This window comes from Triturus cristatus, chromosome 3_2 (genome assembly GCF_964204655.1).
Source record: "Triturus cristatus chromosome 3_2, aTriCri1.1, whole genome shotgun sequence".
NCBI lineage: Eukaryota > Metazoa > Chordata > Amphibia > Caudata > Salamandridae > Triturus > Triturus cristatus.
The window spans coordinates 659,470,684-659,484,478 of record NC_140584.1 but is presented as its reverse complement, the minus strand read 5'-3'; the positions used below and the strand labels follow the sequence as shown (position 1 = coordinate 659,484,478).

General features: G+C 45.7%; 1 protein-coding gene across 15 annotated transcripts in view; it reads left to right on the top strand.

Moving 5' to 3' along the window:
- Positions 1 to 13,795, top strand: part of ADARB1 (adenosine deaminase RNA specific B1) — a 1,000,448-nt gene that overhangs the window by 343,546 nt on the left and 643,107 nt on the right. Inside the window, exon 1 of one of the 15 annotated variants that reach the window (XM_085648629.1) lies at positions 3,358 to 3,406. The exons of the other annotated variants lie outside the window; for them this stretch is intronic. The gene's annotated coding sequence lies outside the window, so the exon portion shown is untranslated. Of the gene's footprint in view, positions 1 to 3,357; positions 3,407 to 13,795 lie in introns of those variants that run through there. 15 annotated transcript variants of the gene reach the window in all.

Sequence of the window (13,795 nt, the reverse complement as noted above, 5' to 3'; positions counted from 1 at the left end):
GGGTAAACGAAACAAAAGATATTTCCCATTTCCCTGACTAAGGTACTGGCCAATAAGGAAATTGGCACAGAAAACCAACACCACGGACAGCACTGGGTGGGGTTAAGCACCAGGGCCGGCCTTGGCAAACAGCTCGGCCGCCCCCTTGGAGGGGAGGGGGTGTGCGGCCGAGCTGTTTGCTAGAGCCAGTTTCGGCTAATTGTGCTACGGGGAGCCGATATTGACGACACCCGGTAACTAAAACGGTCCCCCAGGGGGCGAAAACAGGCCCCACCCTGACAGTCGACTGAGGAAATGCCCGGTGCCCGCTTCGGCCAGTCCGGCCCTGTTAAGCACCAACGGGGTGGGGGGAAAAGTAGGGTATGGGGCAGAAAGGAGAAAGCAAAAAAACAGGGGCAAGAGGAGGGCAAAGGGGAGGCACAAGCAATGACTTGAAGTAGGAGAGACAGACTCCAAACACATACACTTGTAAGGAGTGCAACAGATAAAGTAAAAATAAAAAATAAAATAAAAAAAGGTACACACAAAAGCATTGCCCCAAGTAGAAGGACATGGACCGAAGCAGTACTTGGGCCATGCTCCATAGAATCAGCTAAAAAACAAGAACAAAGTGAAACCTTTGCGGCTGCCCAATAAGAAGCAAGAAAATCGGAGTGAATTGGGGGCCAACCAATTGTAGTTGATGGGCAGGCCCTAAGACTTTTTTATTAATAATGTTTTTGAATACAAGAGATTTTACAAGCATAGCATAAGCGCGGTGCAGGTGAATCCTAAATAGGGTGGTAGACATTCAGAGCAATTAAGTTTAAGTAACAATTTTTCCTTTGGGTATATAATAAGAACCAGTAGCATGACTACCAATTTTCATTGTACAATTGTCAATTTGGCTCCATGCGAGTCATTTTTGAAAGTGGTTACTGGCTTTGGTAAACCGTGGAGCCCACACACATACAGCAAACCATAGGTGAGATGCTGACCAGGGAAAAGGGCCTGGTACAAGAGACAAGGCAATAAACCTGCTTTCATATTTTCATTTATTGCGGTGAGCAACCAAACCCAGCTTAACCCCTTCCCTGCGGGGGTAATTCCCCCGCGGTGCAGGGGGGTTGGGGGGTGACCGTGGCGCCGCTATGCTTGTGACGAGCTCAGCTCATCATGACTCACAGTGGAGCTGAGCTCGTCACGACCCCGCCCACTGATTAATTCTCCCGCACAGGCGGGGAATTAATCGCGCGTGGGCAGGCTGCGGCCGTTATGACGATCTCAGCTCGTCATGAGCACCGCTCCACTGTGACTCATGACGAGCTGAGCTCGTCATGAGCACTCAACAAGTTAAACAACTCTGGAGATTGCTGTACCTGTATATTATTAGCCATGTTGTCTGTTTTTCCATTACAAGGCTTAACCAGTCCTTTCAAACAAACACTGATAATTTGTTCTGAACCTTTAAGTTGGTGGTGTCACTTGTAGCCTGTACCAAGCAAACCATTTACGAGTTTTAAATCTGTGAGTAGTGGGTTGTGTATTGCAATATATGTACAATAAAGTGGTATGAATTTAAACTATTTAAAAATAAGGCGCCCCTCTTTCACCCTCACTCATTGTACACAGGTGCCAACCTCTACAAGATATGGGTTATATGTTATCTGAGCTCAGTCGGAAAAAAATAAGTATTTGTGACATGCAGCTAGATAGTGAGAGCAGTTGCCCCCAGTCGATATCTGCATTTACCCTGAACAGGAACATGGCTCCACCGCCTAAATTGCATAGCATAGGGGCATATTAACTCAACTTTAGGCTGTCACTCTAATTGTCACATTGCTCTTCCAACTAGGGGCATTCATAGAGCATCTTAGTTCACTTCTTCTCAGAGGTGTAAAGTGTTGATGGGCATTTCTGATCTGTGAACCTCTTTGAAGGATGACTTTTGTCCCTATGGCAAACCAATTAAGAAGGCAAGTGTGGATTTTCTAAGTGAAGACTGTAGTATTTATGTAGCTAGCTCGATGTGACTACGGCCCTTCCCTTGCCTGAAAATCTTGTGACCCATGTTCGCCTTCTCACGCAGTGGTGGCAGCACCCACATTATTTGCTACCTTCTCTGTGGAGATGCTGGTGCTTCCAAGTTGAGTCTTACCTGCTTGTAGGACTAAACTTTGCTGCAGGGACATATATATGGATATTGGCTCACTCAGGAACATTTTCTTGCTTGTGGCTCAAGGCACCCTAATGCTTAGCTTACCTGTCCAATGCAAAAATAACAATTGATGGACAGAATTCAGAACACTGTCATACATTCACCCCAGTACAGAGATGTGGGCCTACATCCATCGTTTTTTTTGGCTCCCTATGCCATTCCAGTTCCCAATGGGAACAGTCCAGCCGAACTGCCAGGCCAGACCCTCCCTGGACTGGAAGCAAGCATCCTAGGTCCAGTTTCAGGGATTCACAACCCCCCCCCCCCCCGTCCCCAACCCCCCTCCCTCAACCAGGATAGCTTCACTGTCCAGCACTTGGGTCTCCATATGGAAATCTGTGTCCTTGCCGCATTCCCTGAGCCCAGCGCCTACAGCTCCCTCACGTGCAACTGTGTTAGCCTTCTTTTCAGATGCTGGCTTGACCCAACTTAAACTGATTTGCAAAAACAATTGCACATGAACTCTGCGCTCAAGTGCAGGCACTTTACTCTATGCCACTGCACTATTTCCTTCGGCCACAACCTGCACACTCTGTTATCTCCGCCCGGTTTCCTGCCGCCGAATACGCACCAAGAAACCTGGTCGCGCCATTACACGCCCCCACAGTTCACCTAGGAACGGGTCCCCACAGTAATTAGTTCGTGGGCTTTTTCACCCTGTCAAAAAAACGAAACATTTTATTTTACTTGTAAGGAGACCAAATCCATTCGACGAGTATGTGAACTACAAACCCATCCGCACGACCTCCCGTCATTGAAAGACCGTCAGCCAGTATCCGTGCTGGGGAGCCGCGTTTGCTCTTGGTCTCACCTCCGCCGAGCGGTATGAAACGTTCCCGCGCATTGGCTGCAGCCGCCTTTCGAGAGCGGTGTATTTGCTCTCCGAGATGTGTAGATTTTCCGATAGCAGCGGGCGCTTTGATTGATATGAGATATTAAGTGTTGGTTTGTGTTGTGCTCCCACAAGGCTTCTTGGATTGCAGTACTCTGTTTTTTTCTCCTTATCAGTGCTGTAATCAGGACGAGGGCTCCCCCGGTGATGTTCGACTTGCAATGCTGCTGCAGCAGTTTGGCTTGATGGATTTCACTTTGCATTAGGGCTCGTGTCTTACACAGTCTGTAAATAGAGTGCACGAGGCAAGCGGCGCGGTCCGGGGGGACGGATATCGCACTTTCCTTAAATGGGAAACACACTTGCAGCATTTCAAGGTAAAACGCCTGATCCTTTTTAAAATATTCTCATCTGTAAACAAGAGCTGGGTTTCTTCGGCACTTTCCGTGTGAATGCACGCGCTTCGAGTCTCGCTGACCGGCCCGTTTTAGAGACGGTTCGGCAGAATGTGATTGCAGCAGTTGCCCTGCTTGTACCTTAGAACCAGCAGAGATTCCACTCCAGAATCTTGTTTTCATTTTAGGGAGAATGTTTTTTTATGCCCCCATTGTGTCTTGACAAAGCAAGCCAGGGTTGTAATTTACTGCTGCCATTTCCCTGGTAACAGACCACGACACTGCGTGACTGCATAAAAAAAAGCGCTGAATTAATTGTCCCAGCTGCCGAAATAGGCCATGCGAGACTCCGCTACCGGGGTCACCTATGGCAAGGTCGAGCCATCGAAGGACGTCTAATACTGGAATTATGCACTCGTAGAAAAAGCATTATATATAAAGCTCCATACGGCGTGTCCACACTTTACAAACTCTGCAAGTCTGTGCATTTTAGGCAGATTATCAGGAGAAAAAAAAATACTTAGTATTTTTTGTGAACAGTTTTAGAAAAAGTGACACGATTCAGCTTTAAGTGAAGGGTTCTGTTTATTTTTTTAAAATCAGAATAGGGCGTTGTTTGTATCGTAAACAAACTGCTTAGAATAGTGGTGCGCATGCCCAAAGGGTTGAATTGTCTTTACTTTTCTAGACGTTGCATCGATATGCAATACCTCCACTGAAGCTCTTCTGTGGTGCCATTTAAGTAATGGGTAAGAGTGGATCTTTCCACAGTCATCCTGGAGTTTTCATGTGTAAAACGGTCGAGAATGATGACAACGAGTAATCAACCATTTGCAGCCATAGACCCCTTCCCAGCTGCTGGAAGGACTGAGAGGGACAGTAGGTGACGAGTGCGAATTATGAGAATTGTAGGCAGATAGGAATTAATAATATTGCTCTGGTATTAGAAATATCTTTTATTGAATTCATGCCAGTCACGGGTGTATTTGGGGGCTCTATTCCACTCCATCTTTTTCCTTGGTATGCCCCTCCAGGCAGAAACCAACCATATGCAACCCAGGCACAGCTCTCATCCTGTAGGGAACAGTCCAGCCTCATATGTCAGACCAGGTTTGCTTCAGATGGGAGGGAACACAAGCAACAGTCTTCTTCGGTATATCTGGGGCGCATTAATGAAATGTTTAGGGTTATCCCATGGTACTACATCAGTGAGGCCACCATCCAATCATACCCTTATATTGAGCCTAGAGCAAACCGGATTCTGGTAAATCAGAAAAGGTGCAATTATCATTCAGAATCCAGTGTTCTGCCATGTAACAAAAGTCCAGATCGAGATTCAAGTAGAAAATCAAAACCGCAACAACTATAGAGCCTCAGTAAGCAGAGTAATCTGTTGCAAAGACGTGTTTCAGAATTAAGTTTGTTTTATAGGTTCTTTCATGACTGCATCACTAAAATGGTCTCAGTCCATTTAATGCATCTGCCATGTTGCATTGGTGTAATATCCATTTTGTTCTGTGGCTGGACAGCCATCTTGTATTGTTTTGGTCTGAGGGTTCTTGTAGCACACCAGAGTGGGTATGGTACTGGTTTATGATTTCCCAATAACTGTCAGAAAAAACATTCTCAGTATTCCACTTTGAGTATTAGTTAATGAAACAGATGCTCATATGTAGCCTTTATTGTCCTGTTTGGCTTTCAGGACAAGTTAGTTCATTCCACCAATCTAACTCGTGCTTTGATTGAGGCCATCATTAATTTTCTAGTTGTTGGAAATACAAGGATATTCACTCAAAATGCAGAATCGGTGTTAGGCCAACAACACATTTATTTGAAAGTACTTGGGAGTCAGTTTTCATATAACAGTACTTTTAGTTTGTTATCACTATTGCCTCACAAGAACTCCAAGTGCCTGGGCCCTTTGTTAACCTTCAATTTGTTTTCAGGCACAAATGCAGTGCAGAAAGAACATGTAAAATTGTTGAGCAAAGTTAGTATACGTCTTTTAATCTGATGAGCATTTGCTCCTTTTAGAAAACAGTGGCATTTAACACCCTTAAGTGTTTGCTTGCCTGTCTTGTTGGTTATCTCTTTTCTCTGTAGTTGACTTATGCACATATTTGAGGATCGTGTTCTGCCATGTTATGTGACGTGGAGTAGACTTGTAATGCACGTCATCAGGCTACTTACATAAACCCTTACTAGATCATTTAGTTTGCTCATGTGGAGAGAAAATGCTGCAGTCAAGTAAATAATTGAACTGAGAAAACATAAGCAAAATGAGCCTACTTCAGCTTCATCATGACTGCTTTGTAACTGTCATCATCAGTGCACCCCATCACATCATTAACAATTACAGACCTTCACATCTCCAACACTTTGGCATTGATTTGATAGTTAAAATGATTGGGCAGTGTAAAGGTTATAATAATAATTATAAGTATCTCAAATTAAAGGCTGTCAATGTGAAGGGCATGTCTTTGAAATTGGATGGCCTGTTCTCCCTATTTAATTTTCTTCCAAATCCTTAGGCTCACTCATTGACCCACCGGTGTCCTTCAAGGGGAATGTCCAGAAAAGAGCACAAACAGAGCCCCAGCTTACATTAAAGCACATAATCAAGCTTGCCCTTCATCCTCCACATTTCTGGTTCACATTTCGGGCCCTTGTCTTATCACTTGCTTAATGAAGCCACACAGTACTCTCCCAGAGTTCTCATTAACACCAGTCAAAGTGTTTCTTACTTGGTAGCTTTTCTAATCACCAACAACAGGTAGGGTGAGCTTGTTTGCCCTACTGTGAAAGAACTACATTAGTTCCTTCTCCATTTCAGAATCTATTTCGAAGTCTGTTGTTTGATCTACAAGGCACTTCTCTTGAGTAAACCTGAATACATTTCCTGCTAACATGGCTGGTGGAGCAAACACTGCTGGCAGTTAATCTCTGGCTAGGTTGAGATCTAAAAGATTTACAAAGAATGGATACATCAACAAACTTAAAATCATATGCCTCTAGAAATACCTCCCTTAGCATCTCAGACGTTCTCCTTTTCTAATGCAAACCAGGAAAGGTTTTTAAACCTGGTATCCTAGACTGCATTCTTTCCCTTGACCTTAACGTACCGCAATACTATGATTCTGCTGATCTGTAGTTTTTGTGTATTTTTTGTCATTTGTTTTCATTCTTATCATACCTTTTTTCTGTGGCATCCCATGTTCACTAACAATCCTGCTACAATGTATGGGACTCCACTGTTCTTTGAAGCTAGATTTTCTCCTTTTAAGTACAGGGTAAAAAAAATGGTAAATCTTGATGTGGTGACATATCAAATCAAGAAAAAGCCCTTAAACAAAAGAGGGGAAGGTTTTCTCTTTATTATTATCTTCGTACCTTAAGGACGCTAGTCTCTTTAAAAAGATTCTCACCCACCAAACCTCGATGGCGTACTTCCTCATAGTGTCCTCGCTTGTGATACAAATACGTCTAGGCAGGCCCGACTTTGTAATCAACTGGAGCATTTTGAGAACTTAATTCAAGAGCCCAGGATAAAGGAACTCCGAAAGTACCTAGCAGAATACTCCTATTGTAAATAGATGCACATTCATTAATGGGATCCAGTGATGAGGATAAAAACAGGTTAGATGCTGATGGAGGTCATTAGTGCCTCCTGCATCTGGATTTGAGGTCTAGATCAGTGGGTCCCAACCTGTGGTCCAGGGACCCCAGGGGGTCTGCGAAGCTTCCTCAGAAAATTAAATATTAATGGAGTAATAAAATGTATATAAAAAAGAAGCCAAATGTAAAACGTGCTGTAAATGTGAAGGAATTCAATAATGATTCAATGGGGTTCCCGTGATGATTAAGTGGGGGTCCCTAGAAGTCAAAAGGTTGAGAACCACTGGTTTACATGATTCAGCCTACTCAAACAGGCTCAAGAGAGTCAACTGACTTTTGTCAGGGACCAGTAAGTGATCGCTAATAGGCCTTAGCTCACATAATCATTACAACTGGTTAAACAAGAATCAGAACTTTTCCAGAAAACGTATTGTACAGGATGTCAATGTCACAATGCCTGCATCTAGTGTTATCACGCATAGGCCGACCTTACGTTACACAGATGTCCAGTACGAATATTAAAGTCCCTTGGAGTCGTGCTGCACCATAACATGCAGCAGCTAGACACTCCGATTTAGGGAGAACACGGGGTGAGACCTTAGACCCAGTGATGATTATACTTGACATCTATGAGGCTTGCCAGAATTTGGGTTATATTCCAGGCGAGGACTCGAAGCGTGACTCCCAGGTTTGTTGGGGGAGAGGCCTCTTAAAGACTAACATTTTTCTATTAAGTTCGAAGTGCTCAATCCTCTTTATTTGACTTTCCAACATAACCTTGGAAGTGGAGCTAGGCTTTTTGAATAGCACTTCTACTCCTCCTGTGCCTCTTCAGTAGTGACATATCAGCCATAGACTACTCTCAGTAGTATTCTGGCACTTGTTGGTGCTTACTTGCCTTATGTGTAACATTGAGGTGCTTACCCACATGGGTAGAAAGCTGCACTGTGTAGGGTTGGAAGGTGTGATTGGAAGGTTGATATTTTGGTTTGGGGCCTATATGAAAGTTTTTTTTTGTCATGCGTCATGACCACTGAGGTGCGGTTATTGCGTTTTGCGACAGTCTCCGGTAGTGTGGTGGGTGAGGGTATGTGAGATAGATGTGCAGCTTGTAATAAGGACTAAAACATATTGACAGTTCATTGCACCAGGCTGGCCATAAGGGCTTTGGGATGCTCAGCAGAAAGCAATTCTGGTATTTTACTGACCTCTGCTGGTCGTTTTCTATCAAGACAGTTAAATAAAGCCAGTTGAACAGAAAAAAAAAGTTCCTAAGCGGAAGCAGACAAGTCCTAGGACTGATCTCCAGAGCCCACAAAGTACATAGACATATAAGAATATACTAAAGTATATACAAGAGGTCTCGAATGCTTGACCTAAAAAGGAGTGGTGCATGAAACATTGCACCTTAAATGAGTTACAAACTTTTATAGGCAACCAGAGGAGAGGTTTAAAATCGAACAAAATCTGAGGTGTTAAGTTACCGTACAAGCTACTTGGTTTTGTATAGACTGAATGAAGACAATGAATCAAGGTCAGATTTTACGCTCAGACAGGCACCACTGCAATAGTCCAATCTTGGTCAGATCAATGTCATGACCACAGAACATTGGCCATCTTTAGAAAGATATGTGAAGATTGGGCACATTTTTCTCATAAAGAAGGAATAACACATGCACTGCTGCAAAACTAAGCCCGTGTCCCAAAAAGGGCCCCACCGGTCCAAAACCGGCTCCCACCCTTCCGGCCCACCGAGAAAACGCAGTCCGGCCCTGTCCTTGAATAATGCCATATTAGCAATAGTTTAACTTGTATCTGAAACCCTACGCCAGCCCTCAATAACATGCTGAGTTACGTCAAGTGTCTGGGAATGCACCCTACATTCAGACATCTCACTCCTCATTCTTGCGCTTCACTTTCACACTAACCCTGCACTCACAGCGATCACAATACACTCACACTGATCACCATGCACTCACAGTGACCCCACTGCACTTATGCCACTCGCCATGAACTCACAGTTCTCCCTCCACTTACCCTTCGGTCTCATGACCACACCGTTCACTCTGCACTCACAGTTTTGACTCTACACCCACAATGAACTTGCGTTGTTCACCCTGACCCTTACCCTGCAGTCACACGAGCACACTACTCACCCTGCATTCATGTGACACTTCACTCACCTGTCCCCCTCACTGCTCACTCTGCAATCTCACTCAAACAAGCCCATCGCTAACCATACATTCATTATTCCCACTCTGCACTTACATCTGCACCCAAATTCATATGGAAACCTCACTCACCCTGCAGTCACTCCTCTTGCCCTACTCTCACACTGTCTCATCACGCACTCACATGGGCACTCCTGTCACCCACACAGCGCAGAGGGTTAATGTGCCTGCTACAAAGAACATATACCATGCAGATCACAGAAATGTGTGTGAGTAAACTACGAGTCGTCATATAAAAAAATTAAACGTTTGTCAGATAGGGGCTATGGAGAGATGAGGTGCATTGTTGGTGAGTGGTAGTGAGGGAATTCATGGAGAAGGAGGAAATGGGAAAGGGGTGCCAAACGAGACTGTTGAACCCCGCACGACCAGTCCTAGGGCCACACATGGCTGGGAGTCTTAGCCCCCCACCCCCTCAATGCCACTTCACTGGACCGGTGTCAAGGTTTCACCGTAAACGAGACAGGGAGATGGCTGTGTGGTCGCAGCTGCCCTTTTCTGCCGTTTTGCGTCTTTTCTGCTCCTTTCCAAAGGCAGAAGCGACCTAGTTGAAGATTGTAAACAAAACCCGCTTGCCCGGGCCTTACACCACTTTTACTCAAAGAGAAGAGGAGGGGACAGAGAGGCGTAGGGAGGGTAGGAGGAGAGATGAGTGCGGAAGATGAGAGGGGGTGCAGGACAGATGAAGAGTACGAAAGGGGGAGAGGGTGTAGGAAGGGGAAGAGAAAAGCGAGATGAGTGGGAACGAGGAAAATCAAGCATTAGCAATGCAATAGGGCTCGCATTTACACGAGACCTATTGCATTGGAAACGGGAGTGCGGGCGGGCAAGAATGCACGAACGGGGTGAGGGGTGGCGAGGGGGTTGCGAGAAGTCACGGACTGTGGGAGGGGGCTGGGGGGAGACACAGAAGAAAATAGTGTTCAGAGTAAAGGGGCCAGTAGCCATGGAAGGATACAAATGACGACATGGCTGTCATGAGATGGGACTAACAAGCCTAAAACCAATCGGAAGGCAGCATTTAGGACCTAAGCCAATGAAAAAGATGGGCGGAGAGTGGGCGGAACTTCCACTCTATACTGAATACTGCATGCCTTGCAAAGCGAGCAGCAACGCTAGGCTCGGCCTAAAAAAGAGGGGGTAATCTGAGAAGGCCCACTAATCGACATGCCAACATGCTGCAAGTAGAGATGGTGTTTAATGGATAAAATGATGCCAGCAGAGCTAGGAACTGGAATTTATTATTTGAGCCGAAACCATTGTTTTTGTTTTTAAAGGCAAGGGTACTGCCTACTGTAGAGTGAATACACCCCACAAACAAGGAATAACATGGAAGAGAAATGAATGCTGGCAACCTGAGCAGAAACTACACGATATTTGCCAGAGATGCTAGGAAAGTTTAGAGAGAACAGTGTTTATATTATTGCTGTGAGATTAAGCCCCAGTTAAGGGAAAACTCAAAACCTACAACAGTAATGAGCATCACCTACTACCTCCAGCACAGTTAAGGACAGTTGCTTGCACTGCGAAGTTATGATCAACTCTGATCAAGGCCTGTTTTTCTTGGACAACAGTTATTTAAAACAGCCAATTGTTACGAGACCGTGATCACTCTTTTGCTCGAAATAATGTGTGGCCCTAGAAAGTCATCAACCTTCATTTGTATCGAAAAATATTGTGCTTTTTTTTCTCCCCTGTAAAGTTCCAGGATTTTTTACCAGTCAAAATTTAACAAGGGATGCAGACTTTATTGTACCCGGTAAGTAAATAGTGTAGTAAACTCTGCACAACTTTGAACTCGACCCCTGTGCAAAAAGGGATTTATGTAGAGGCATGACAGCTCCGACCCACTCATGATCGGGGTTCAAGTCTAGAAGGAGATCAAAACATTGCTACTTCACCAAGCGTTCAGGTAATCCTTCCTAAGTCAAAAGGGAACCTCGCCGTTTAATGTAACAGTCTAATGTATTACGTCTTGCAACCGTAATATTGTAACCAATATTGGACCGGAAAGAGCCTTGCGATTTATTACACATTACCAAAATAGAGGGGAAAAGTAAGAAAAGAAAGGAAAAGCTGCAGTTTTGAATGCAACATTTTTGCTGGACATGTGAGGTGGATAGCTTGTCACGACCTTGCAGCACAGGATCACCGTAAGAAAATCTGTATATGGTCCATGAATGCGTTTTGCAAAGTAGTGAAAAATCAACCTTAAGCTGTGTAAATGGGACAGTAAGTGCTGTACAAAAAGTGGAGTCCTTGCATCAAAGCTGTTCTACACGGAGTTGGTGAAGGCACCAGTCAATCTGAAAACCCATTAAAATGTTCTTGCATCTTATTACTGATGGAGTTAGCGTTGTTGGTTTCTAAGTTTGATTCATCCGGAAATTGACGTAAGTCTTCGATCTTGCTTACCGTTGTCTTAAGGAAATGTAAAAGAAATGTAGATTTTTTTTTTAACAATAGATTTTATTGATTTTACATAGTACCAGAAGGGCCAGGCCCAGCAAGCAACGTACATTTTAATGGCACAGTGGATAAACTCTAGGTACTGCAAATTACCCACCCATGAGGTCTGCGGAACATCAGACCATAGAAACTCCTCCTCCTAAACGCGCACCATACATACTTTGAAAATATATTATTGACACATCAAATGAATTTCCGTCCAGATCTGTGTAGCATTGGCACGTTATACTGGCAAGTCATTCACAACAAGTCTCTCGATAGGGATGCGGGTGCCTGGCTGCCCCATTAAAGACAAGTCGATGCCCCTGTACTTGGCCCACCTTGCCCATATCTTTCCATGTTTCTGCGGGCAGCCCCTTGCCTGAAACACCGCAATCTCCGCTGACATGCACGTATCTAAGGCCTTTATCCAAGTGGCTATGTAAGGCGGGGACATGGCCTTCCACTGCTACGCTAAGTCTTGCTTCGCCAATGTGAGGCCCAAAAACAGAAGGGGTCTTTTATATCGGTTCTCCCCAATGTCCTCTGTGTTGTGTAAGAGCGTCAATTTAGGGTCCGCCGGAAGGTCCCATGCCAGCACCCTCCCCATGCAAAACAACACGCCTGACTAGAAGAGCTGCAATGCCCCGCAATTCCACACCGTATGCAGGAATGACCCCTCATCTGTACCACAACGGAGACAAGTGGGAGATGGGATAGCCCCAATTTTCCAGAGACGGAGGCGCGTGTAATAAATTCTATGGAGATATTTAAATTGAATAAGCCTATATCTGGTAGAGATGGCGGCATACTTGGGGCTCGCCAGCGCCTCGGCCCAATCATCGTCCGTCAGGGCAGGCAGGTCCGCCTCCCACGCCACCCGGGTCCGATGTATAGTGGTCTTGGAGTGTGTAGTGAAGGTTTGGTGATTTTGCCGGATTTTGTGGGCCTCTTGGTCTCCCATCAGCAACTGACCTTCCAGCAGGTGGAACTCTGGCAGTGACTGAAGATGTCGTATCAGGGGGTCAATGTGTGTCGGAGCTGCAGATACCAATGAAACTGTGACTTGTGACAGTCGAAATCAGCCTACAGCCGCTGAATGATTTAAGTGTGGACCCCTGCATAATGTCTCCGAGAGTGGATATCCCAATGTCATCCCACCTGCGAAACCCCACTGGTGCCGAGACAGGCCGAAGGTGTGTTCCGTGCCAGAGGGAAGTGGCGCCGGTCAACGTACCCCACCACCCCATGGACCGAACCACCCGCCTCCATATCTGAATAACTGTGCGGCAGGCTGAGGGAAACGCCTCTAAGGGCGAGCAACTGTATAGTAGATGAAGCAGCGGAGTATCTGCCATAAAGAGCCTCTCCACAGCATAAGCCGGATCTGCCTGAGAACCATACCACCATTCCTTAATTACCAGGCGGTGCGAAGCCCAATAGTACGCCCAGATGTCGGCCGCCGCAGTACGTGGATTGAATGCACGTCGCCAACGCCACCCGGATCGCAGCCCCCTGCCAGATGAACCTATTAAGGAGTGCATTTATTTGGAGAAACCACAACGGGGGATAGGATACGGATAGTTCTGCACCCTATAGAGCAAGCAAGGCAGCTATACCATTTTGAAAATTGCAGATCTGCTGTATAGCGAAAGGGGTAGGTGAGACCAAATGGTCGTCTCGGACGGCGGGGAGCAGAGGAGCTATATTATGGGTCCACGCAGCGTGAGGGCACCGCCTGATGTATACTCCGAGGTATTTGAAGCCCGCATCGGCAACAATCAGTTGCGTGGCCCTAGCTTGATTCCTCTGTGCGCCACAGATGGGGAACAGGATTGATTTGGTCGGGTTAGCGCAGAGCCCCGAAGTCTCCCCAAATATCCGCAGGATTTGTATCACACGGGGTCCGGAGGCCCACGGGTCAGATATGAAGAACAGGGCATCATCTGCGCATAGTGCAATCCTGTCCGAGCACTCCGGCAACCAATTCAGCCCACGGAGAACCGAGTCCCTGCGCACCCATGCGGCTAGGGGCTGAATCGCTAATGCGAATAAGAGAGGGGCCAAGGGGCACCCC